At 45.0% G+C, this 26,997-nt stretch overlaps 1 protein-coding gene across 1 annotated transcript in view; it reads right to left on the minus strand.

Moving 5' to 3' along the window:
* The window catches only part of SEPTIN2 (septin 2), a 493,452-nt gene that overhangs the window by 319,507 nt on the left and 146,948 nt on the right, over positions 1-26,997 (minus strand). The window lies entirely within an intron of this gene.

Consider the following 26,997-nt stretch of genomic DNA (forward strand, 5'->3'; position numbering starts at 1 on the left):
GTATCGCCATATCCTTCTTTAGGTACGGCGACCAATATTGGACGCAGTACTCCAGATGCAGGCGCACCATCGCCCAATACAACGGCAGGATGACTTCTTTTGTTCTGGTTGTAATACCCTTCTTGATTATACCTAGCATTCTATTCGATTTCTTAACGGCCGCTGCGCACTGTGCCGACGGCTTCATTGTCTTGTCCACTAATACCCCCAAGCCCCTTTCTTGGGTGCTCTCACTCAATAACAGCCCTCCCATCATGTAGCTGTACCTCGGATTTCTGTTTCCCATGTGCAAGACCTTACATTTCTCTACATTGAACTTCATCTGCCATCTCATCACCCACTCCCCTAGTTTGTTCAGGTCCCTTTGTAAATCTTCGCATTCCTCTTTAGTCCTAGCCCCATTAAATAGTTTGGTGTCGTCTTCGAATTTTATTATTTTCCACTTCGTCCCTGTTTCTAGATCATTTATGAATACATTGAATAGCAGCGGTCCAAGCACTGACCCCTGTGGAACACCACTCGTGACCCTCCTCCAGTCTGAGTAGTGGCCCTTCACTCCTACCCTCTGCTTCCTACCCACCAACCAATTCCTGATCCATCTGTGTACATCTCCTTCCACCCCATGGTTCTTCAGTTTCCGAAATAGGCATTCATGGGGTACCTTATCAAAGGCTTTTTGGAAGTCTAAGTATACGATGTCTATGGGATCCCCTTTGTCCATCCGTTTGTTAATTCCTTCGAAGAAGTGCAATAAGTTCGTCAGGCACGATCTTCCCCTGTAGAAGCCATGTTGGCTTGTTATCATGAGTTTATTCCTTTGTAGATGCTTCTCGATGCTATCTTTTATTAGTACTTCCGCCATTTTTCCCGGAACTGAGGTCAGACTTACCGGTCTGTAGTTCCCCGGGTCACCGCTGGATCTTTTTTTAAAGATGGGCATAACATTGGCTATCTTCCAATCCTCTGGGATCACGCCTGTTTCCAGGGATAGATTACAGACTTGCTGTAGTAGTTCCGCTATTAACTCCTTTAGTTCTTTCAGCACCCTAGGATGGATTCCGTCCGGCCCTGTGATTTGGCAGTTTTTAATTTTTTTATCTGCCTGTGTACGTCTTCAAGGCTCACTACCATGGATATTAATTTTTCTGCTTGGTCTCCTTTGAAGATTTGTTCAGGTTCCAGTATATTAGATGTGTCCTCTTTTGTAAATACTGACGAAAAGAACATGTTTAGTCTTTCCGCCACTTCTTTCTCCTCCTTCACCATTCCCTTCCTAACTCCGTCCCAAGCGGTCCCACCTCCTCCCTAACCGGCTGCTTCCCTTTAACATATCTGAAGAACGGTTTGAAATTTTGTGCTTCCCTGCCTAGCCTCTCTTCATATTCTTTTTGCTTTTCTAACCACGAGGTGACATTCTTTTTGATACTTCCTGTGTTCTTTCCAGTTCTCCTCGGTTTTGCCCTTTTTCCATTTCTTGAATGAATTCTTCTTATCACCTATCACTTTCTTCACTTCTTTAGTTATCCACGCCGGGTTTTGTTCGGCTCTTTTTGCACCCTTTTCTGAATCTGGGGATATATAGATTTTGCGCCTCGCTCACCGTGTCCTTGAATAAAGACCAGGCTTGCTCTACCGTCCGCCATTTCTTTGAGCTGTTCCTAAATTTCTTCCTTACCATTACCCTCATAGCTTCGTAGTTTTCTTTCTTGAAGTTAAAAGTTGTCGTAGTGGTCCTCTTTTCCTTCGGTATTCCTACTTCAACTTTGAACTTGATCATATTGTGATTTCTGTTTCCCAACGGTCCCACTACTTCCATTTCCTTTGCAGGTCCTCTTAGCCCATTAAGGATTAGATCCAGAGTGGCATTCCCTCTTGTCGGTTCTCTGACAAGCTGCTCCATGAAGCAGTCCTGTATAGCCTCCAGGAATCCAATCTCCCTAGGTCATTTTGAGTTTCTAAGATTCCAGTCTATCCCGGGATAGTTGAAGTCTCCCATAATAATTGTGTTACCATTTTTGCATTCTCGTTTCATCTCGGCTTCCATTTCTTCATCGGTATCTTCGGTTTGCCCAGGTGGACGATAGTACAGGCCCATCTTTATCTCGGATCCTTTCCTTCCCGGTATTTTAACCCATAGCGATTCCAATTTGTTGGTCGTCGCTGCTGTGTCAACTCTGGTCGAATGTCGGAACAAATGATGTCAACAGAAGAAATCACAGCAGGACTACACTAACCGAGCAATTCAAGATCCTGGGAAAGAAACTGAAGCTGAGGACACAGAAGATAGCATTATCAGAGATCCTGCCAGTACCGAGGGCTGAAGTGAAGAGGCAGATCGAGCTACAAGCAATAAACGCATGGCTGAGGAGATGGTGTGAAGAGGAAGGCTTCCACTTTGTGAAGAACTGGACGACTTTTTTTGGGAAGAACAAGCTCTACAGGAGGGACGGACTGCACCTGAGCGCAGCAGGAACAAGACTGCTGACGAACAACGTCAAGAGAGAAATAGAGAAGGCTTTAAACTGAGAAGAAGGGGAAAGCCGACAGTCGACCTGACATCGACGCTTCGGACAATAGTTTCCACTGAAGATATTAAGAGGGAAAAATGCTGGGAAGAAACAAATGATAAACTACAGGGGTCCAAGGGTCAAGTGGAACTAGAGACCAATAAGGGGAGCAAACCGCAGGAGATAAAGAAACAGGTGTAAATGAGGAAACAGGCTGAGGACGAAGAAGACGCAGTGCAGGATGAGGAAGAACAAAATGAAATTCAGAAGCTGACTGCCCATGAGGGGGACGGCAAGAAGAACAATTCAGAAGGAAGAACAGCAGGGAAGAGAAAAAATTAGGACTTAAACTGCTTATACGCAAATGCAAGGAGCTTAAGGACCAAAATGGGAGAACTGGAAGTCATGGCCAAAAACGAGGACCTAGACATTATTGGAATCACTGAAACATGGTGGACTGAGGACAACAAATGGGACGTAGTACTGCCAGGGTACAAACTCTACAGGAGAGACAGGACGTACAAGAAGGGTGGAGGAATAGCACTGTACATAAAGGACACCATTTATTCGACCAGAATGGATACGGCAGCAAGGGCGGAAGGACTGGAATCATTATGGGTTAAATTACCAGGAGGAAATGGAGCTGACATAAAATTGGGACTGTACTATCGCCCTCCTGGCAAACTGAAGCGAATGACAAGGAGCTAGAAGCAGAATTGAGGCGGGAATGCAAAAGCGGAAGGGTGATGGTGATGGGGGATTTCAACTATCCCGGGATAGACTGGAGCCTTGGAATCTCAAACTGTGCGAGGGAAACAGAATTCCTGGAGGCTGTGAGAGACTGCTTCATGGAACAGCTTGTCAAGGAATCAACGCGAGGGGATGCCACTCTCGACCTAATCCTCAACGGGCTAGGGGGATCTGCAAAGGAAGTGGTGGTAAGAGGACCACTAGGAAACAGCGACCACTACATGATCTGGTACAAATTAGAGGTAGGAACATCCAAAGTGAAGAGAACCACATCAACGGCGCTCAATTTCAAGAAAGGGAACTACGATGCTATGAGAACAATGGTGAGAAAGAAACTCAAAAACAGTTCAATACGGATGGAGACCGTAGAGAAAGCCTGGTCCCTATTCAAGGACACGGTGCAAGAAGCACAAAACCTGTACATCCCCAGGTTTAGGAAAGGATGCAAAAAAAAATCGAACAAAAGACCCGGTATGGATAACAAATGAAGTGAAGAAGGCGATAGGTGACAAGAAGAAATCTTTCCGAAAATGGAAAAAGGACCAAACCGAGGAAAACCGGAAGGAACATAAAACACACCAGAAAAACTGTCACCAAGTGGTTAGGAAAGCAAAAAGAGAATACGAGGAGAGGCTGGCTGGGGAAGCAAAAAACTTCAAAACATTCTTCAGATATGTTAAAGGGAGGCAACCGGCGAGGGAGGAAGTAGGACCGTTGGATGATGGAGGCAGAAAGGGAGTGGTAAAGGAGGAAAAAGAGGTAGCTGACAGGTTGAACAAATTCTTCACGTCGGTCTTCACAAGCGAGGACACATCCTATGTACCAGAACCCGAAGAGATCATAAGTGGAGATCGAGAAGAAAAACTGGTGCATATAGAGATAAGCCATGAGGATGTCCTCCAGCAGATAGACAGACTGAAAAGCGACAAATCGCCAGGCCCGGACGGAATCCACCCAAGGGTTCTAAAAGAGCTAAGAAACGAAATAGCGGAAACACTCCGACAAATTTGTGACCTATCCTTGAAAACTGGGGAGATCCCAGAGGACTGGAAAATAGCTAACGTCACACCTATTTTTAAAAAGGGATCAAGGGGTGACCCCGGGAACTACAGGCCGGTAAGCTTGACTTCAGTTCCGGGCAAGATGATGGAAGCACTGATAAAGGACAGCATCTGTGAGCACATAGAAACAAACGGACAACTGAAAGCGAGCCAACATGGCTTCTGCAAGGGAAGGTCGTGCCAAACAAACTTACTGCACTTCTTTGAAGGAATAAGCAGCCAGATGGACAAAGGGGAACCTATAGACATAATTTACCTTGACTTCCAAAAAGCCTTTGACAAGGTACCCTATGAGCGACTACTTAGAAAGCTGCTGTGACAGGGAAGCTCCTATCACAGTGAAAACTACTGCTAAAACTCCCCAACATGCAGCACAGGGTCCTGTAAAACCCTGCCTGGAGCCAGGACAGCTGGCTCAGCCAAAAGATTTCAAGAAAAGGCAGGTCCCAGCACAGCTCAAGAGCCAGATGGGGAGGGCTCTAAAAACCAATAATTTCCCCTATCACTCCTTTCCCCAAGTCAGGGAGAAACCTGAGACCAATTTGGAGAGGGGTGGAGTCAGACCCCGAAGTTTGCAGGCTGAAAAGCCTCATAGGCAAAGTCAGGGGGAGTGGAAGGAGGAGGACACAGGTGGCCCTGATTACAGAAGCCAAACGAATCATGGAGTGGCCAGCTCTCACCAGTTACCTAAGCCCCAGCAGGACCGTGGTGCAGGAAGCCAGCTCATAAGGAGAGGCAGGACAACACTCAGGAGGTACAGTGACTGGCAGCTTAAACCCCAGGGAGAAGGGCTGGAAAATGATCCCCATGGAAATGCTGCAGAGGTTTTGGCAGACATGCAAGAAGGGGGATGGGATGCAGAAATGGAAAGCCAGAGTTCCCATGAGGGTGAATGGGAAATGTGTAGTGTCCCTGGGGATAGTATAAGTGAAGAGGACATGGACCTGGGAGGGTACTGTGTGTGAGAGTCCTCAGCTGATTGCATGAAGAAAGTTGTCCGTTGTTTTTTTTTCACACTGAAGCCAAAGCATTGTGGCAAGCAGAGCTGAGGCAGCCCGGCCTAATTAGGTGAGAAAAGCTTGTGTAAATATGGAAGGAGCTGAGACGTGAAAAGGCTGGCATGAGCCGAGCTCAGCTATAAAGATATAAAGGGGCTGTAGTTCTGAGAGACTGATAATTCCCAGAGGGGATATGAGACCAGGAGAGCACTGGACTAATGTAAAGTTATGAGTTTGAATTATATTTTGTTGGATAAAGATGGGCAATCCCGTTCCTCAGTCAAAGCCCTTATGACTCACCTGAACTGAGCTATACCAGAGTATAGGAAGCACCTAAGGGAGTCTAAACCCAATTGTGACTGGTTTTTTTTCTATTTTGATTGGGGGACATTAATAAACCTGATACTGTTTTCCAGAAATCCGGTATCCGGGTTTTCCTTCACACAACCACATAAAAGGCGTTTCAAAATTCTTGCTTGTGGTCCGAGCTAGGCTTTCCCACCTACTCAGGGACGGGCCCGGCCACACTGCATAACCACGGGGTGGAAGGGGAATATACAGATGGATTAAACACTGCTTGGCAGCAAAAAACAAAGGGTTGGGGTGAAGGGCCAATACTCATGCTGGCGGAGGGTCACGAGCGGTGTTCCGCAGGGGTCGGTGCTCGGACCACTGCTGTTCAATGTATTTATAAACGACCTGGAAACGGGGACGAAGTGTTAAGTTATAAAATTTGCGGATAACACCAAACTGCAGCAGGGTTAGAACTGCTGAGGAATGCGAAGATCTACAAAGGGACCTAAACAAACTGGAAGAGTGGGCAAATAAATGGCAAATGAGATTTAATATAGAGAAATGCAAGGTCATGCATATAGGAAAAAGAACCCGATGTTCAGCTACAAAATGGGGGCATCGGTGCTAGGGGAAAGCAACCTTGAAAAGGACTTGGGTGTGCTAGTGGATACAACAATGAAATCAATGGCACAATGTGCAGCAGCCTCAAAGAAAGCAAATAGAATGTTGGGTATTATTAAGAAGGGTATCACAACCAGGACGAAGGAAGTCATCATGCCGCTGTATCGGGCGATGGTGCGCCCGCACCTGGAGTACTGTGTCGAGTATTGGTCGCCGTACCTCAAGAAGGACATGGCGATGCTTGAGAGGGTCCAGAGAAGAGCGACGAAAATGATAAAAGGTATGGAAAACCTTCCATACGAAGACAGGTTAGAAAAGCTAGGGCTCTTCTCCCTGGAAAAGCGGAGACTCAGAGGAGACATGATAGTGACTTTCAAGATCATGAAAGGCATCGAGAAGGTAGACAGGAACAGATTCTTCAGACTACTGGGGACCACAAGTACAAGGGGGCACTCAGAGAAGCTGAAAGGGGACAGGTTTAGAACCGATGCTAGGTGTCAGTTTTGTTAGTGACCCCCCCAATGTATGGTGGTAGGGGTTAAGTGAAAGGCGTACTGACAAACGCTGGTCCCAGGTTCAGTTCTCTCACTGAAGTTTCACCAGGAAGTAGACTCAAATAATAGGCACAGCCAGAGGTGATTGCATAAAGAATATATTATAGAAATAGGCTTACAGAAAAGCAATATTTATAAGCATTACAATTAAGCAGAGAGCAAAGCAGTTTCTCTGCCTTACAGAGTCCAGAAACAAAGAGACAGAGAGTCAGAAGTTCTAGGAAGAGCCAGAGAGAGAGAGAGAGAGAGAGCCAAGACCCCTCTCCTCCAGAGATAGAAAGTTAGATTGATAGATAGATTGATAGATAGGTTGATAGATAGATGTGTTTTGCAGAGAGCAGGCTTTTATAGCTTGGCTGAATATAGAAACTTGTATGTCCCAGTATCTTTCTGATTAGAATTTGTAAACTGTTTGAAACAATGGTTAATTTAATTGCTAAGGAGGGTGTGATACTTGCAAGCATGGAAGATGGGATTAGTCTCTGGCTTCTTTGTTCTTGATCTGTGCACCTGGACCCATTGTCCTAAGCACCCTCTTAATCAGACATTAACACCTTTTAGCTAGTCATGATTCAATCAGGGCTATCAGGGATACTTAAAACATATCAATCAGGGCTACTTAAAACCGTCTTCCTGCCCTCAGGGTCTATCTGCATTCCCATGCCAGAGTCAGATTGATATAATTTCCCATAGGCCTCGCTGACATAAGTAATGCCAACTAAAAATGCTGAATGGTAACGATAACTAGGCTGACAACTCCCATATTTTTTTTATTTTTATTTTTATTCTTTGAAATGAAGGGAAGCTTGTGGTACCCTCGCTTACCTCCAACAGTACGTCCCCTTTCCTGCAGAATCTCCAAGCTATGAAGATAGGTTGTATAGTCCGTAAACAATTCCCATTATGAGTTCAAACCTCTGTCTTAGGTCGTATAGGCCATCATCTGGGCGGGGATCCCAGTATGCTTATATCTTACCCGTCGTTGAGCGAATGAACGGTGCATAAGGGATGCAGGAAGCTTTTCCAGGAGGTTCAGGTATAAAGGTACCAAGATGTCATAAGAGAGTATGGCAGTATGGGATATGGGAAAATAGTATGTATGACCCTGGTAATGGTAATGCAATAGGCCATGCCAAATTAAAACCAAATTAGCCAAATGAGCAAGTGTCAGAGAAGATACTGGAAATACATGTATAACTGCCTTAAAAGCTAGAAGGAACTTTGTATGATATTCGTTGTAAAGAAATGTACATGTGTTTCACTTTACAGCAAAGGAAAATCATAATAATACATAGCAAAATTTGTACAATAATTAAGATAATGATAGGGTGAATTAAAACATTAAATACGTGGTTGCAGTGGGCGAATACCCAAAGAAAGTTTTCGAAACTGAGACATGAGCGTCTCGTAGCAAATTTTGTGCAATCTGTCCATTTTAAAAAGTGATAGTATGATTCACTTCTTTGGAGGTTTTCTTGAGTTGTTCAATGTAGGCATGGAGTTCAGTAAAGTTCAGCAGCTTTTGAAATGTCTCGTTGCCCATACCAAGAGGTAGTGGATGTACAGCATATGAAATAAAGTCTGGAATGTCCATAGAATAGGTAAAATAAGTGGAATTGTACAGCAAAGCGTTCTTAGGAAGGTGGCTATATCCGATGAACAGGAAACATTGTTTGCAATCAGGGTGCAGGAAGATGAATTACAGTCTCTTTAAACTGGTGAGATGCACGCTTGAAATGAAATGATGTTTGCACAGGATCTGTCAAGTCACTGGAAACTAGTGGTGTTCACCCTTGAGATGAAATGATGTCTGTGCATACAGGGAGGGATTTGAAAAGAGTCCCGCTATCATTCAGCAGCTGTACTTCCAGTGTGATCCAAATAAGAGATAGAACACGAGAGAGAAACCATGTTGCCTGTACTGAATGTATAGAGAGAGAGAGAGTGAGAGAGAGACCAGGTTGCCTGTACTGAATGTGGCAACATGTAACAATATTAATGCATTTACTTGGTATAGTTATGGCAAAAGACAGACAATATTCAGGTACTTAAGGTTCTTAATCAGACATTCAAAAAAGATATGTTTTTGTGTGCTGCATATAACTATTATGGCACTTCAGAGAGACCATAATTCTGTACTGAATGTATATATAAAAAAAATTATGTCAGAAATGTGTACTGAATGGTTCATATCTAGTGAGCACCATAGAATAAACACTGTATAGATATAGAGTAAAACCCTTTCTTAAAAATATAACCCCTAACTAAGCTACATTTAGGATATGAAACAATAGGTAAAAAGAACATTGCTTAATTGGGCTAGTTAAAAAAAAAATAAAAATGGGGAAAAGAGTTCTAGAAATGGCCAATGTTATGTATCCTGGGGTACCCCTCAAACTAAAACAAAAAGACAAAACACAGACCACATGGCATAGACAAAACATAAAACACAAATATTTCTTCCATCTGTCAAGTGTTCAGGGCTGAATTTAACTCTGCAAATAAACACATTGTTATAGATAAACACAGCAAAGATGAACACCTGAGTAGTACAAATAATGCATATCATAACCATCTCATATTCAGAAAAGGCATAAAGCTAATATCTTCTTTGGAACGTCTTTATCTCTGCAGTGATAAAGAGGAACCTTGGAAAACACTAGAAATATCTTTGTGCCAAAACTGGTCTGGGATGGCTATGTATATATCCGAACTGCTGCTAAGAAAAAGAAAAAACATTTCAAATTAGCAGCATCCTCAAGGTCACTTAAAACAAACTTTGTCCATGTTCCATTTCGGCCGACCTTGACCACATGTCTGCCACCTGGGTCCTACTGCACTCGGAGGAATGGGCACTGCGGTGCAGAAGTCAGGTGCAGGCTAGATGTGTCTTCTTTTGTCTGCACTGTCATGTCCTGGCATTCAGAGGCAAGGGGCAAATTCCGAAAATCATTAGTCATGTCTAGGACAGAGAAAAATGCACATTTAGGGTTAAATTTCACAGTAATGTCAGAGTAAGAGGCAGTCACTGGTACTACAGGCTTTGAAATCTTAGTTAGGGCCCGAGAGTGTATAGTGAGCCTAACAGAGCCCTCTGAATTAGCAAATGACCAAGCTGGAGAGCCACATTCTAAAGAGATAGGTCCAATCAGACCCCTCTCCTCCATCTTAGGCACCAGTTCTGTTGCTGGAGGAAGTACTGGTTGCTGTGTTTGTGGTTGAGGATCTTTGCCCTCAAACAAAATTTCTGTGTACCTTTTCACAAAGTCTTGTGCCCAAATTGAAAGATCTGCAGCCTCTGAGTGAGTTACACTACGATTATGCTTCTGCACTGGCATGCTACACTGTGTGGCTAACTGCACAGGAATAACCTCATGAACCAAAGGTTTAGAAGCATTTAGAATTCCTGTACCCAATGCACGACCAGCCACCTCAACTATTTCTTTGCCTGAAATCTCACTCGTGCTGGCAGTAGTTTCTACAATGTCTTTCATTTGTTCCTTTTGTGAGATAGACACACACTTTGAAGCTTTGTCATTTAGACCCTGAATCTCACAAATTTCCATATTTTTCTGATCTCCAGTAGGAGGCGCTCTATCTGTAAAACTGATTCTGGCCCCTGTATCAATTAAAGTTAATTTATCCAGACCCTCTATGGTAGTATTAACATTGGGGCGGCTGCATGTGTCCAAAAGCAAAGGTGCCACATACCTCAAGCTGAATTCTGAGTCTGACTTCTTTCCCTTATCCTGCATCTCCACAAGTGAGTCCACAGGTAAGTGAAAGGAGTCTGGCTGGGCTGTGAAGGCCTGAGTCACCTTGGCATTCGGACACAGAGAGTCAGGACATCCCTATGGACTAGCACTGTTGTTCCTAGCTGTCAAATCACTTTTTACCCTGTCCAATTCTATCTGCATTGTGTGACGATCCTGTTCCCATTTCATTTTCTCTTTTTCTAATTTTTCCTTTTGGTCTCTGAGTTCATGGAAGGGAATGTAAGTGGAGGAATTTCTGTAACTATCTCTGACATGCCCTCTAATTCCTGTGTGTGGTGTTTTCTTGTATTGGGGTGCTCCCTCAGCACGCCACCTTCTAGCTTCTGAGACTGAAATAATTTGAGCTGGCTGGGTATTCCACACAGACCCAATCCTGAGCAGTAAAGTGTCAAAAGGTGTAGTTTTAGGGTCCTCCGAGAACAACAGAAGGTGTTTAGTAATCTCGGGAGATAATAATTCTAATAGGAATTCTTTATGTTCTCTTTGACCATAATCTGAGGAAATGGGCCAGTGTTCATTCTCTTTAAGTACAGCGTGTATTACCCACACTCTATATGCAAACTGCTCTAGTGTATCAGTTGGCAGGGGTGAAAGAGTTCTAAGTACTTGCAAAGAGGTGCAGCAAAATAGTTGTTCGATGCCCATCTTTACAAATTGGTATGGATGAACAAGAGATCCAAATTTATAATAATGTGGACCCAGGGCTAGGTGCATAAGCTTATCAAAATCTGCAGTGTTCCTTTTGTATTTCCCTAGACCCCAGTGAATCAGTATGTCAGTAGCCCATTTGCACCAGTCATTTATGTTAAAAGGCATAGGGCCCACTTTCTCCACTATTCTTTCAATGTCACTGTCTTTCATATGTCCCTGCAATACTACTGTTACTGGAGCTGTGTCACTTATAGGGGTACTATTGGTATTGCTCTGGCCTGGTAATGAATTTTCCTCACTTTCGTTTGTCGGTTCTTCTTCCTGTTCTACATCTGTAGCTACTTTACCTTTTCGCTGGCCTGCTACAGAAACGGTTTTCTGACTACATGGATTATATGGTGAGAGTGGCAATGGTGCAGATGGCAGAATCTGTGAGGAGACAGCATTAACCTGTCCCTGTGAGGCACATTTTGACTTTAAATACTTTAATTCTGCCTTGGCCTCTTCTAATTGTTCATTTACATTTAAAAAGGAATTTGTAGCTTGAACAATTTGGGTTCTTAGCATGGATATATTAATTTGTGCCTCATCTAAGTCTTTGGACAGCTGATGGCACTGAGTGTTCAAGTCAGTGTTTTCTTGTCTTAGGCTAATAACTCCCCTTAATATTCCTTGAATGAAAAGGCATTTTCGTTTATTTGTTTTCTTTCTAAACTCCTGAGAATGAGAAACCATTTGTTTCTGAATATCGTGCCATGTGTTTTCTGGAAAATTACCCTCATATGGACCCCCTTTCTTGTCAAAATATTTGTGTACAATATCTGTGAGTTCTTGAAAATCAAAAAGGTTCATATTTGAGGCTGCAGAAGTCTGCCTTGGTTCGTGGGCCTTGCTCATATATTTATCCCTGTCTGTGTAGCCTTTGAGATTGAAATGCTCCCACTTATGAAGGAGGGAGACTTTAGTTAATAGGTAGAAAATCGAGGTAAAGCGTGTTAGGCAAGAGTCATTGGCATAAATAATACACTTATGCCCACACTTGCCCACACTGGTTACTACCTGAAATTTACAGGCAGAAGTTTAGCAGGAAAAAATATAAGAAGTCTGTTAGAAGAACAGAGGTGTCAGCTGCCAGTTCCAGTCCAGTGTGCACTGGGCCTTTCACCAGGGCAGAGACTGACAAGAAATAGAATTAAAAGCACAAGGTAAAAAAATAAAAGTTATTAGTATAGATGTGGCGTGTCTTAATTGAGTGACTGGTTTCACTTTGAACCCTGCTTTTCTTCAAAGCAGCTCAAATATTCTTACATGCAACACCCTTAGCAAGCATATAATAGCAAATCATACAATGCAAACTGGCACAGGTAACACTACAAAGACTTTTGATAGTAAAATCTCACCAAATATAAAACCCAAAATATTACTGAAACTTTTCACAAGTGTGTCATCCAGTCTAAAACAATTTAAGGGTTCCAAAAGGACTTTTGATTTCTATCTCACTCTGTCTATCAATCAAAAATACAAAGTCAATTGATAAATAAAATCTCACCAAGTATAAAACCCCACAATATTACTGGAACTTTTCAACAGTGTGTCATCCAGTCTAACGTACAATCAATCTAAGGGTTTTCCAAGGACTTTTGATTTCTATATCACTCTGTCTATACATAATCCTATTGCACAGTGCATAACAGGAGGAAAAAAAAACTTGAATTCTACTTACCTAAATGAAGTCATCAGGAAGGACCGAGAGAAGCCCCCAAAATGTCAGTTTTGTTAGTGGCCCCCCCAATGTATGGTGGTAGGGGTTAAGTGAAAGGCGTACTGACAAACGCTGGTCCCAGGTTCAGTTCCCTCACTGAAGTTTCACCAGGAAGTAGACTCAAATAATAGGCACAGCCAGAGGTGATTGCATAAAGAATATATTATAGAAATAGGCTTACAGAAAAGCAATATTTATAAGCATTACAATTAAGCAGAGAGCAAAGCAGTTTCCCGGTCTTACAGAGTCCAGAAACAAAGAGACAGAGAGTCAGAAGTTCTAGCAAGAGCCAGAGAGAGAGAGAGAGAGAGAGAGCCAAGACCCCTCTCCTCCAGAGATAGAAAGATAGATTGATAGATAGATTGATAGATAGGTTGATAGATAGATGTGTTTTGCAGAGAGCAGGCTTTTATAGCTTGGCTGAATATAGAAACTTGTATGTCCCAGTATCTTTCTGATTAGAATTTGTAAACTGTTTGAAACAATGGTTAATTTAATTGCTAAGGAGGGTGTGATACTTGCAAGCATGGAAGATGGGATTAGTCTCTGGCTTCTTTGTTCTTGATCTGTGCACCTGGACCCATTGTCCTAAGCACCCTCTTAATCAGACATTAACACCTTTTAGCTAGTCATGATTCAATCAGGGCTATCAGGGATACTTAAAACATATCAATCAGGGCTACTTAAAACCGTCTTCCTGCCCTCAGGGTCTATCTGCATTCCCATGCCAGAGTCAGATTGATATAATTTCCCATAGGCCTCGCTGACATAAGTAATGCCAACTAAAAATGCTGAATGGTAGCGATAGCTAGGCTGACACTAGGAAATTCTTTTTCACTCATAGGGTGGTGGACACCTGGAACGCGCTGCCGGAGGTTGTGATAGGACAGAGTACACTACGGGGTTTTAAAGAAAGATTGGATAAATTCCTGAAAGATAGGGGGATTGAGGGATACAGATAGAGGTAGAGATGGGATATAGAGAGAGTATAGATAGAGACCAATGGGGATCTAAGGGTTCAGACAAAGATCACCGTACAGGTCAAGGGCCTGATGGGCCGCCACGGGTGCGGACTGTTGGGCGCGATGGACCTCTGGTCTGACCCAGCAGAGGCAACTTCTTATGTTCTTATTCCTCCTCTTTTCTGACCTGACCTGTCCTCGCAATAGAGTTTGTACCCCGGAACTGCTATGTTCCATTTGTTTTCTTCATTCCACCATGTTTTGGAGACCCCAATGATGTCCAGGTTCTCAGTTTTGGCCATGACTTCTAATTCCCCAATTTTGTTCCTTAGGCTCCTCGCATTAGTATATATGCAATTTAAGTCCTGGTATTTTTTTTTCTTTGCTTCCTTTCCCTGTTCTGCGATTTTTATTTTCTTCTCATGTGCTACAAAATCCTCTTATCCTCCTTTTCTGGATCAGTCGACTCCTGTGTTTTGCCCGTTGCTTTTTCTCCGCATGTTTCCCACTTAGTATCTTCACGGGATACTTTCTTCCAAATCGTTGACTCTTGGTTAACTCTCGGCTTTCCTCTTCTTCTTAGTTTAAATCCCGTTCAATTCCTCTCCTGACGTTGTTTGCTAGAAGTCTAGTTCCCGCTGCGCTCAGGTGCAGTCCATCTCTCTTGAAGAGCTTGCTCATGCCCCAAAACGTTGTCCAGTTCCTCATGAAGTGGAAACCCTCTTCCTTACACCATCTCCTCATCCATGTATTTATTGATTGTAGTTCCGTCTGCCTCTTCACATCTGCCCTCGGTACTAGTAGGATCTCTGAGAATGCAATCTTCTGAGTCCTCATCTTCAACTTTCTTCCCAGAATCTTGAACTGTTCTATCAGTGCACTTCTACTGTAGTCCCTCCTGCTGACATCATTTGTCCTGATGTGGATCATTACTGAGGTCTCTTCTGTCTCTGCTCCTTCTAGGATCCTTCCAATTTTGTCCACGATGTCCTTTGTTGTCGCTCCTGGGAGGCAGGTCACCATTCGATCCTCTCTCCCACCTGCTATGTGGCTGTCTACTTGCCTGAGGATTGAGTTACCCACTAGGATTGCAGATTTTCCCTTCTTCAGTTTTCGCTCCGGTCGCAGGTCTATGTCCTCGGAGTGCTTCGCTGCTTCTTCTTTGTGCTCGGTGTGCTTAGCTGCTTCTTCTGGGCATCGACTGGACCATTCCTCTCCTTCCTGCGGTATTCCTCTGTGGGTTTCTTCCTTGGAGTCATTTTCCACTTGTTCTCCCTTCCATGTTGGTGTGTCTTCATCCTCCCTCTGATGTTCGTGTTCTTCCACCCTCCTCCTGTAGGCCTCCTCAATGAATTTCTCAAGTTCTCTGACTTCTTCCTCGATGTGTCTCCCTCTCGTGAAGTTCTCCTCTTGCCTGAGTGGGTCTTCTGTGATGTAGAGTCCATCCAGTTCGTGTATCCTGTCCTTCAGTTGCCTGACCTCCTTCTTCAAGCTTTTCAGCTCCTGACACCGACCGCATACATATGACTGCCTCCCCAAGGCGAGGTAGTCATACATATGACAGACTGTGCAGAACACTGGAAAGCTCATCTTCTGGTTATTTGTTTGGCTTCCTTACTTTGATTTCCCTTCCTTGGTGTTCTTTAGGTGTGGTGACTCTGCCCTTCTTGAGGCCCTTTGCAAAGGCGCTCTCGCTAAGGCGAGTGCCTTTGCCGCTCACCTTCGCTGCGTGCTGAACGGCTGCGCGCCATTGACTCCTCCCCTTTTATGGGGGAGTTCAGGTGGTGACTGCCGACGCGGTGGGGTTGGGCAGAGCTAACTCTCGCCGCTTCCCCTAGCTTCCTGCTCCTCTCTGCCTGCTCTCTCCGCTCCCGTTTATGTTGCCTAGCTTTTTTCTCTGTTTTTCTGTCTCCTTACTTCTCTCCTCCTGCTTTCTGCTCCTCTCTGTGCTCCCCTCTGATGCCGGGCATCACATCCACAATCTCCCTACTTCTTTCCGTTTCTGCAGATGGAACATTTCAGTCCGCATCCGGCAGGTTGAAATCTCTCAACAGCAGCACATCCTCTTTCCTTCCAAACTTTTGGATATCCACAATCAGATCCTTATCAATTTGCTGCGATTGAGTCGGAGGTCTGTAGGCTACACCCACATAGATAGAAGCGCCATCTTCTCTTTTCAGAGCGATCCATATCGCTTCTTCCTCTTCCCCAGGTCCCTTGCATTTCGGTCACTTGGATATTGATCTTTACATAGAGAGCTACTCCTCCACCTTTTTGACCATCTCTGTCCTTCCTAAAAAAGATTATATCCCGGTATGTTTGCATCCCATCCACGTGATTCACTGAACCATGTCTCTGTGATAGCGACAATATCTAGATCTGCCTCTAACATCAGGGCTTGCAGATCATGAATTTTGTTGCTTACACTGCGAGCTTTTGTGGTTATCGCTTTCCAGCTATTTTTCAGTAGTAATCTCCTTTTTCGTATAGATTTTTGTTTAGTTTCACTTTCCATTGCAATGCTAAGAAATGAGTTGCTAATATTGTTTATGTTGTAATCTTTACTATCACATCTTTTCTTTTGCCGGGGGTGGTCTCTATAATTGTCCTTCATACATACACCACCCCCACCTTCTAGTTTAAATGCCTAGAAACATATTGTCTAAATTTCTCTGCAAGGTTTCTTTTTCCTGCTGTAGTAATATGTAGCCTATCAGTGCAAAATAGCTTCTTGTCCTTCCATGTATTTCCCCATTCTCCTATGTACCTGAAGCCTTCTTGAGGACACCAGGCTTTAAGCCATCTATTAAAGTCCAATGTGTTTTTCACTCTTTGCTCTCCCTTTCCATATACAGGCAGTATTTCAGAAAAAGCTAAAGTCTTTACAAAAGGTTTTAAGCCCTCACCAAGCTCCCGAAAAGCTTTCTGTGCTGCAAGTGTGGAGTTGTTGGTCAGATCATTTGTTCCCAGATGGATAACAACATCAGTGTTAAAATCCTTAGTTTCTTTCTTAATTATAATCTGTATTTGCCTGGAACTCCTGGTAGCTGAGGATCCTGGAAGACATTTCACTATTTTGATCTCCTTGCCTTGTGTTCCAAGGTTAATGCCTCTGATGATAGAATCTCCCAACAGTAATAGTTTTCTGTTTTGGCTTTTTTATTTGTGCTTAGGGTGCACTTGTTCTCTTGAGTTACCTTCATATTAGTGAAAGGAGGAAGAAGAAAAATGGAATTGCAAGACTAAAAGAGAGTGATGAGGAAAAAGCAAACATGTTAAAACAAATACTTCTGTTCTGTGTTCACAGAAGAAGATCCTATAAAAGGATCAAGATTGTCTGGCAAAGTTACACATGAGAATGCAGTAGATACCATATCGTTCACAGAAGAAAGTATTTATGAACAACTTAAAAATTGAAGGTGGATAGAGGAGGAAGTGATGTCACCGAGGGTAATGGCAGCTTAATCGCGGAGCTCCCCTGAACCTCGTGCTGCATTAGCGATCTTTACCGGTACTTGGGTGTGCGGAGTCGATCTTATCCCTAGCCAGGAGCTGCTTATCATGTTGTGCCCTCATGGCGAGCAAAAAAACTCGCACGGACCTTAAATCTTTTGCCTATCAGCTGGAGGACATCTCAGGCCCACGGTAGCGTGGATGGGCACGCTCAAGTTGGTGGGTTTGTGTTGGGACAGCAGCCTGCCTCGCCGGAGATGGATTCTCGCCCAGCTACAGGAGCAGAATTGCGATCCTGGATGGAGGATCTCAAGGGCATGATGTTGACTATCCAAACGGCCTTACAGACTGGTGTGGCTAAAATTCAACAATCTATAGCTGACATGGGAGCCCGATTGCACGATTTTGAGGAGCGGGTCATTGACCATGATGCTGAATTGGATGCGCTCCAGGCTAAGTGTCAGCGCCTGGAAAATGGTCAGGAAGATCTGCTTCTCCGATTGGAAGATGGAGAGAACCGTAGAGGGCGCAATAATATTCGCGCCCATGGAGTCCCGGAAATCACGCAGGCCCAGGATGTTCAACAATTGTTGGTGGATATTTGCTCGAAATTCTGGTATGCAGCGTATCCTGACACTGAGATACCTTCCCTGGACTTTGAAAGGGTTCATCGGGCTTTGGGGCCCCGGGTGGGAGATCGACCCCGTGATATTGTGGCCTACTTTTTGCGCTTTCCAGTGAAGTCTCGGGTGTTACAGGCTGCTAGGCAAGTGGGGCACATTATGTGGGACAATTCGAAAGTGGAATTATTTGCTGATTTATCGGCCCTTATGCTGCGTAAACGGCATGACTTCCGTGAGGTCACTAAGTGCCTGCAATCTCACCACATCCAATATCGTTGGCTTTACCCTTTACCCTTTGGACTCTCCATTCTGTGGTCAAGGTGGAGGAGGCCTCTCAAGTGCTTTGAGCAGCTAGTTTGATGGGCGAGCCTGCGGACCCTGTGATAGAGACGTCGGAGGTGGTTTCTGTGGCATCTTCTCAGCGATGGCGCTGGGTACCTCGCAATGGCAGGCGCTTGCAACAGCACTTGGGGTCTGATCCCAGGCCCTCTAGCTGACTTTTTTGTGGACTTTGGAACTTGATTCTGTGATACAGTAGGAAATTGCTCCTATTTACTCTCTGTTGGGTTGGACTGTGTGGTACTTATCTTCTCTGCACTCTCTTTTTTTTCTGTACAGCGGGAAGGGGGGAGAGGTGATGGCTGCATATGGGTTACATGCTTCCTCTGTTTGCCCTATGGTTGATGGTCCTTTTACTTGGGGATGGGTTGTTGGGAGGGGGATGGGGGGAGATCTGGGGTATGGGAGTAGCTGGGCAGGGGTAGTTGGGGGTTGGGGGTTTGGGGGAATGTGTGTGGTATTTTTTGCTGTTTTTGTGCTGGGGTGAATGTAGGTTTGTGTTTTGAGACTGGGTAATAACTGCTAGGGGGCTTACTTTTTTCTCTTTAAATGTCCGTGGTCTCAATATGCCACGAAAAAGACAGCTTTTGTTTCAGGAAGCTGAGCATTTACAGGCTGGGGTGGGTTTCTTTCAGGAATCCCACTTCAAACCACAATCTGAATCTTTGCTGCATCAAAGAAGTTCTTAACATTATATATATTTTTTAAAATTGATTTTAATATCTTTTTAATATTGCTTTCTAATGTTGTTTTTTATATTGTTGTTTAAGATTGTCTTCTAATAAAGTTTTTTAATAACTTTTTGACATTGCCATACGGCAATGTATTTTAATATTTTAACATTACACCTTTGATAAGGTTTTGTAAATGGCTATTGGTTAGGCGTACAATGTACTTTATCAGTCCACTTTGCGCTTGGACTACCTGTAATTTAAAGTTGAAGTTATAGTACCTATTAGAACTTTTTAAGAAGTGTATATTATGTATTCGCATCATAAATGTCTTACTTTACGCAAATGGAAACCTTTACATTCTATGTTTACAAAACATTAGTATGAGACAGCTATTGTACATATTATACATTGTAACTTTTTTTAGCTCTATTTTTAATGTTCTCAGATTGATGCTCCAATTTATTTTATGTTTTATCATTTATATTTTTCATTAGTTTGTTATCTTTTATGCAGTTTGCTTTATACCTTAACCACCATGGTATGTTTTTTAATTCTTGTTCATTTATATGCTGGTATCCTATCCATACACTCACTGTTTCTTTCCTATTATGGTGCATCACCTCTGGCTATCACATCATTTATTCATCATCATTTCTGTTGGTCTGTTTCTTTTCCCATCTCATTCCCTTCCCATCTCTTGTTCCTATTTGTTTATGATTGTTTTCTTCCGTTTGTCACGTATCTTAATGTTGACATCACTTAACTTCTAGCTTTCATTTAGTGGCACTCTATCCATCATATGTTTTCGCATGTTTAATCCTTCTGTATTATATCACTATTTATTTTGATCACACTTAGAGACACTTGATATTATCTATATATTATCACATTGCTTCACTTCAATATGTTCTTGTATGGTGTAGGTACACCATCACCTATGTCACATTATTATTTATTTATTGGTTTGTTCCACTCTCTAATGTTCACAACATTGTCTTAGTATTTATGCTTCATTCATTAGGACCCCTGAGGAAGGTGTGTTATCCGAAACACGGACCGTGTCGGGTCCCTTGGTTGGCTATAAGGTTGTATGTTACTGCTTATCCATTGATAAACAACGCCTGCATCTTGTACATTATCTGCAGTTTGTTTGTTGTTTTCTGCTTGCTGTTGTTTCACTGCAGACCACGTTGGATTTTTCTTCCCCCTTTTTTTTGTGCATCATAAGAAGTCATGTCTATTTTGCTTCCGATACCTCAGGTGCTAAGAAAAATGGGGTGAATCCACTGGTTAAACATGTGGTCCGTGATGCTCATGGCAGATATATTTTGGTAAAGGTTGAAATTGCACATGTTCTCTATATGCTATGTACTGCAAGCGAGTTTTTTTGATGCTTTGGACCTTGTCCTTTGAGAGGAAATCGAGGGGCATTTGATCCTGGGGGGTGATTTTAATGTTACTATGGAGCCCTCCTTAGATAATTCGACCACCAGGGTTCAGTATGGTAAGGTCGATCGCAAGAGGATGTCAGCTTTGTGGGAGGCTTGGGATTTGGTAGATCCTTGGAGATATCTTAATTAGAGAATGACATGGGGAAAAAATCTGTCCCTGTCACTGCCCTGTCCCCGGCCCACCGTCCCCTTCACCGCCCCGTCATTCCCTTCACCGCCCCGTCACCGTCACTGCCATCCCATTCACCGCCCCGTCACCATCCCTGCAGCATCCATATAAGCCTTAGTGCTGCAATATTTAGCTTATTCCTTTCTTATAAATCAAAGTTCAGGCTGCTGAACTAGAGAAAGAGATGTTCAGCTGGCAGAGCTTTGTTTATAAATTTTTATCAACAAAACTAATCTACTACTTTATCCTAAAGCAAAAATAAATAAATAAATAGAATTTTTTTTTCTACCTTTGTTGTCTGGTTTCTACTTTCCACATCTTCTCATTCAATTCAATGGAGAAAAGGAGGCTCAGGGGAGATATGATAGAGACCTTCAAGATCATGAGGGGCATAGAGAGGGTGGATAGGGACAGATTCTTCAGACTGAAGGGGAAAGCAAGTACGAGGGGGCATTCGGAGAAACTGAAGGGAGACAGGTTCAAAACAAATGCAAGGAAGTTTTTTTTCACACAAAGGGTCGTGGACACTTGGAATGAGCTACCGGAGGAAGTGATCAGGCAGAGTACGGTACAAGGATTCAAACAGGGATTGGACGGATTTCTGAGGGATAAAGGGATCGTGGGATACTGAGGGAGGAGCTGGGATGTAACACAAGTATAGGAAGTTAACCAGGTAATGAGCATAAACCAACCAGGTCGTGCATGTGCAAGACCGGAGGGCTAGGACTTCGATAGGAAGGCAGGACTTAAATGGGAAACCAAGGTGGCAAGGGAGCCCCTTCTGATGATTCAGACAGGTCTTGACCTGTTTGGGCCGCCGCGGGAGCGGACTGCTGGGCAGGATGGACCTGTGGTCTGACCCGGCAGAGGCACTGCTTATGTTCTTATGTTCTAATTCCTTCCATCCACTGTGTGTCTTCTCTCTGCGTCTTCCATTTCCTGTTACTGTGCCTTTCCCTTCACCACCCCCCCAATTGGTCTAGCACCCATCTTCTTCCCTCCGCTCCCCCATAGTCTGGCATCTGTCTTCTTCCCTTCCAGCGTCTTCTCCCCACTCTGTCTTCCACATTTCCCTTCAGGGTCTGCTCCTCTCTATCCTCTTTCAATGTCTGTTCTATTCCTTTCTACCACCACCCTTCCCTCCCTCCTTCACCATCTGTTCCTTTCTACCACCCTTCAGCTCCTCTCGTGTGGCTTATCTATCTACCTCCCTCCCTCTTATTTTCGTGGCACGTTACAATGTAATTTGTGCAAGCCGCTAGAGCCTGCGAGCTCGGTCCCTGTCCCATCCCCACAAACCATCTCGCTTCTGTGTTCCTATTTTCCCCATTTCTAATATCTCCCCTATGTATCTGGCATTGCCCCCCCCCCCGTGTCCATATACCATCCCCATGGCATGTCCCCTTTATGTCTCTGTTCCTATGCCCCATGCACATAATTTCCCCTCTTTCTGTTACCTTCCTGTGTCCAGATTTCCCCTATCTTCCTCTTCCATACCAGTGTGTCTCTTCTTTTCAATCCCATCTAGCTTCTCTCCCTCTTTCTCCCCCCCCCCCTGCTTCCAGCATCTGGCTCACCTGCCTGTCCTCCCCTTTCTTTCCTGCTGTGGGTTTCTTTCTTTCCCTCTTCATCCTCTTGGCCCAGAATCTTTTTCCCTTTCACTCCCTCCTTCCTAGTGTGAGCCGGGAACACGTGCGATCGCGTGGTCCAGCAGCCCCCACCCGCCCGATCGCAGCGTTTAGCCAGCTCGCTCGCTCCATCTCACCTTATATGCTGTTTGCCAGTTTTCTTTTTCCCGAGCCGCACGTGTTTAAAAACGTGTGGCTGCGCGAGTTGATCAATCTTCTCCTCTCCTGCAACTTCCTGTTTCCAGTTGCGTCAGAGGAGAAGATTGATCAATCACCGTGTCATTCTCTAATCTTAATCCTTCCACCAGAGATTATTCTTATTTTTCTGGGGTGCATAACTCCTACTCTCGCATTGATTTTTTGGGGGGTGAGCAAGTGTTTGCTTTCTCAAATTTCTCAGACCACCATTGAAAAAAGGTATGGAAAACCTTTCATACGCTGAAAGATTAGAGAGACTGGGGCTATTTTCACTGGAGAAGCAGAGATTTAGAGGGGATATGATAGAGACTTACAAGATCACGAAGGGCATAGAGAAAGTGGAGAGGGACTGATTCTTCAAACTTTTGACAACAACAAGAACGAGAGGGCATTCAGAAAAATTAAAAGGGGACACTATTTTAAGTTCTTGTAAACCGTGTCGAGCTCCATTCTCATGGAGATGATGCGGTATATAAACTTAAGGTTTAGTTTAGATTAGATTAGATTTAGAACCAATGCTAGGAAGTTTTTCTTCACCCAGCGGGTGGTGGACACCTGGAATGCACTTCCAGAGGGTGTGATAGGACAGGGTACGGTATTGGAGTTCAAGGGATTGGACAATTTTCTGAAGGAAAAGGGGATAGAAGGGTATAGATAGAGGGTTACTATACAGGTCCTGGACCTGATAGGCCACCGTGTGAGCAGACTGCTGGGCATGATGGACCTCTGGTCTGACCCAGCAGAGGCATGGCTTATGTTCTTAACCGCGAGTCTGGTCAGATCATTCACCTGTCTGTTTTGATTTGCTTCCCACTTCGTCTCTCTTTGGTCAAAGATATTGGCGTTTTTGGGATGGTTTGTTGACCGACCCTATTACAGTGCTCAGAGTTGAAAAAGAGTTACGAGATTATATCCATCTCAATGGGACTGGGGAGGTTTCCCCGATTACCTTCTGGGAGGCCTTGAAGGCGGTATTGAGGGGACAGGTTATTTCCACTGGATCTTTTCTTAGGAAGGAAAAGGGTCGGAAATTGGAAGCCTTGCAGAAACAGCTTCTTTTTCTGGAGCGAGCCCATAAACATGCCTCTGGGAATACCTTGCTGCTGACTCACTTAGAGAAGACGAGAGAGGATTTGCAGCAGTTGCATTAGAGGAGATTTCTGAACAGCTGCAATATTTGCAGCATAAACATTTTGAACATGATAATCGAGCAAGTCGGTTGTTGGCTTTTAAGTTAAAAAAGAAGAGGCTGTGAAATTTTATTCCTGGGGTTTGCTCTGGTGATGGTGCTTTCTGTCACTCTTCGGAGGATGTCACGCGGGCTTTCTTGGCTTTTTATAAAGCTTTGTATACCCCGGAGCATTGTGCCACCCAGGGTTCCATAGATGACTATTTAGAGCAGACCCATGTGCAGCGCTTGACAGCAGAACAGGCCGAGGAGCTTTCGGCTTCGATAACAGAGGAGGAGACCCTTTAGGCGATCTCGACCTTGGCTAATGGTAAAGCTCCCGGACTGGACGGGTTTCTAATCGCTTTTATAAGCAGTTTAAACAGAGGAGTCACGTGATGTGCTGAGCCGAGCAAGACGTGTTTAGCTCGAGCTCCGGGGCCCTGGGTCCCCCTGCACCTCCCTGCTACTAGATTCTGCCTCTTTTGATGTGACTTTTTGCCTCTACGGTGCATGGATCGATACTTACAGACGGGCAGCCCCACTATGAGCAGAAAATCTAACCGCGTTGCTAAGGATCGGGAGGTGAGAGCTTCGCGGGCCGACTCTAAGATGGCGGTGGCGGCTGAGACAGGTTCCACGCTTCCACTCTCGGCGGTCCATATTGAGGCGTTTTCGGCTTCGGTGGTGAGGGCTTTGGAGGCCCGATTCGATCAGCTTTCTTCTCAGCTCGCCTCACTGGAGTCTGCAGTTACCGACACCACCAGAAGCACCGGGGAGTTGGAGACCCGCGTCTCCCACGTGGAGGACGCTCATACCGTTTCTGCAGCGGAACTCTCCTCTTTACAGCGTTTGCTTCGACGCCAGGAAGAAAAGCTTGAGGATTTAGAGAATCGCTCAAGACGCGACAATTTGCGTCTCATCGGGCTACCAGAGACGGTTTCTGACTCCAGCTTACTACACACCTTGGAGTCCTGGCTTCAGGCTATGTTGCCGCTCCCTGCTGGGATGGGGCCTATACGCTTGGAGCGCGCCCATCGCCTGGGTCAGCGGACCGAAGATCATACCCGGGCGCGGGTGACTATATTCAAAGTTTTGAACTCCGCGCATAAGGCTGAACTGATGCGCCACTATAGGAAGAAGAGAAACACGCTTACCTATGAAGGGGCTACAGTCCGCCTATTTCAGGACTACTCCCCAGCATTGCAGGAACGGCGCCATCGCTTTTCAAGGGTCTGCTCGGCCCTGTTTGACCGTAAGCATCGGTTCCAACTCGCCTATCCTGCATTACTGCGGATTTGGACGGATGCCGGCTGGAAGAGCTACGCCACAGCAGAGGAGGCGCAGGCCTACCTAGATGCCCTACCCGGGGAATCTGGCCCTTCATCGGCCCCTTGAGGATCCCGGAGTCCTGGTGGTGGTTTTTCATTTGCCCTGGTTCCTTCCCTGTGGTTGAGGGATCGTTTCCTGGATGGGACCCTCGTTGGAGTTTTGACTGTGTTTTGGCCTCCGGCTCTCCTGTTCCATCTTCTCCCTCCCTGGAGGTCTGGAGTGGAGGGACTGTGAGTTCGTGATCTTGGCCACCTTGGAAACTGACCCGGGCAGGACGTTTTTGGATCCCCTGGGCCTGCCAGTGGACTTTGTGTGCCTCCCTTACACTATTTGCCTCCAGTGGACTCACTTGAGGGGGTTTGTGACATGTTAGGGGGGTTTGCTGCAGGTGGTTAGGTTGACAATGTACTTTGGACTCTCTACACGACCTCCTGGTGCTTTGCTGGTTGTTTGATGCTTGCACCCAGTTTGTGTGCCTTATCCTCCTTACTTTTCTTTTCTATGGCTGTGAGGTGCATGTGTGGAGCCTGAGATACCCCTATGCACTGCTCTCCGGTCTCGGGAGTCTTTGATGCCATGCTTGGGAGACCCGACCTTTGGAGGCTCATGCCACCTGTTTTGGATGTTCGTGGACTGATTGGGGGGTTTGTTTGTGGTTGGGGGTTTGCCTGGGATATATTCTTCTTGTGCGAGTCCTGTATCTTTATGTGCATGGGGTTTTACCTCTTCTTTGGCTTCGAGTCTTCAATTTGGGGCTCGCGCAGCTTGATTGGTTTTTCGGAGTGAGTATGATTGACGGGGGGGGGGGGGAGAGTGGGGTTTTAGAGGATTATTTTGGTTGGTCATTTTTGCGGCACACATGGGCCCTGACAATTTGGTCTTCCTCCTTCTTCTGCCTGTCCATGTGGGAGAAGACTGGTGTGCCGGTTGTACTGCTGGGTTTATGACTGTGTGTATGTGGGGTGTTTGCTCTGTACTGCTTAGTGGGGTGGGGGGGACCGAGGGCCCTGTTACCATCTTTGTGTGACTCCCCTCTCACTCCACGTCGGCTGACTGGGGTGTGTGTTTGTGGTGGGATTATGGGGGGTTTGGGAAGGGTGGGAGGGGGGAGGTTTGGGATGGGGATGGTTGGATTGCTGGGGGTGGGGGGTCCTCCTTACCTTTGTATATTTTGTTTGTTTTACGATTCACTTACTCATGTATTTTTTCCCTGGTGTTGCAGTTGGAATGGGATCCCTGCTCCGGGGGGTGGCTGGGCCCCTGGGGTGGTTTACTTTCCTATTTGTTGTTCTTTTTCCGATTCTTCTATTCTGATTTTCTAACCTGAGTACCCCTTTTAGACTTACATCTTGGAATGTTGGAGGCATCACCTCCCCTGTGAAGCGATCTAAAATTCTGGCTGCCTTGCAGCGCGGTCGTTCGGATATTGCTTGCTTACAGGAGACTCGCCTGACTGACGCGGAACATCTTAAGTTACGTCGTTCTTGGGTGGGAGAGGTTTATTTTGCTTCCTCTCAAGGCCGCCATGGTGGCATAGCAGTGTTGGTTCGGAAGTCTTCTCCTATTGGGGTGCAAGTTCACAATAAAGCGACTGATGGCAGATCTCTGCTTTTGCGCCTTACCTTGGGAGCCCGTTCTTATCTTCTTCTAGTGGTCTATGGCCCTAATTCGGGGGAGTCGGCCTTCGTGCAACGTTTGCTTACACTTTGTTCTAATTTTCCTGGGGATCCCCTCCTTCTCATGGGTGATTTTAATTTGGTTATGAGTCCTGATTTGGATAAGTCTGGATCACCTGTTTCTTCTTTAGGTGCCAAGGGTCGTCTCCTTTCTGACTTTTGTGATACTCTTTCCATAGTGGACCCTTGGCGTCTTCTTCACCCTGAAGTCCGTGACTATACTCATCTTTCTCGTGCCCATGGCACCTGGTCTCGCTTAGATTATATTTTCTTGTCTTCTTTGTTTCCTTCTGTTCAGTCGGCCGAGATTGGTCCTCTGTCCATCTCTGACCACGCCCCAATTTGGGTGG

This window comes from Geotrypetes seraphini, chromosome 9, assembly GCF_902459505.1.
Source record: "Geotrypetes seraphini chromosome 9, aGeoSer1.1, whole genome shotgun sequence".
Classification (NCBI taxonomy): Eukaryota; Metazoa; Chordata; class Amphibia; order Gymnophiona; family Dermophiidae; genus Geotrypetes; species Geotrypetes seraphini.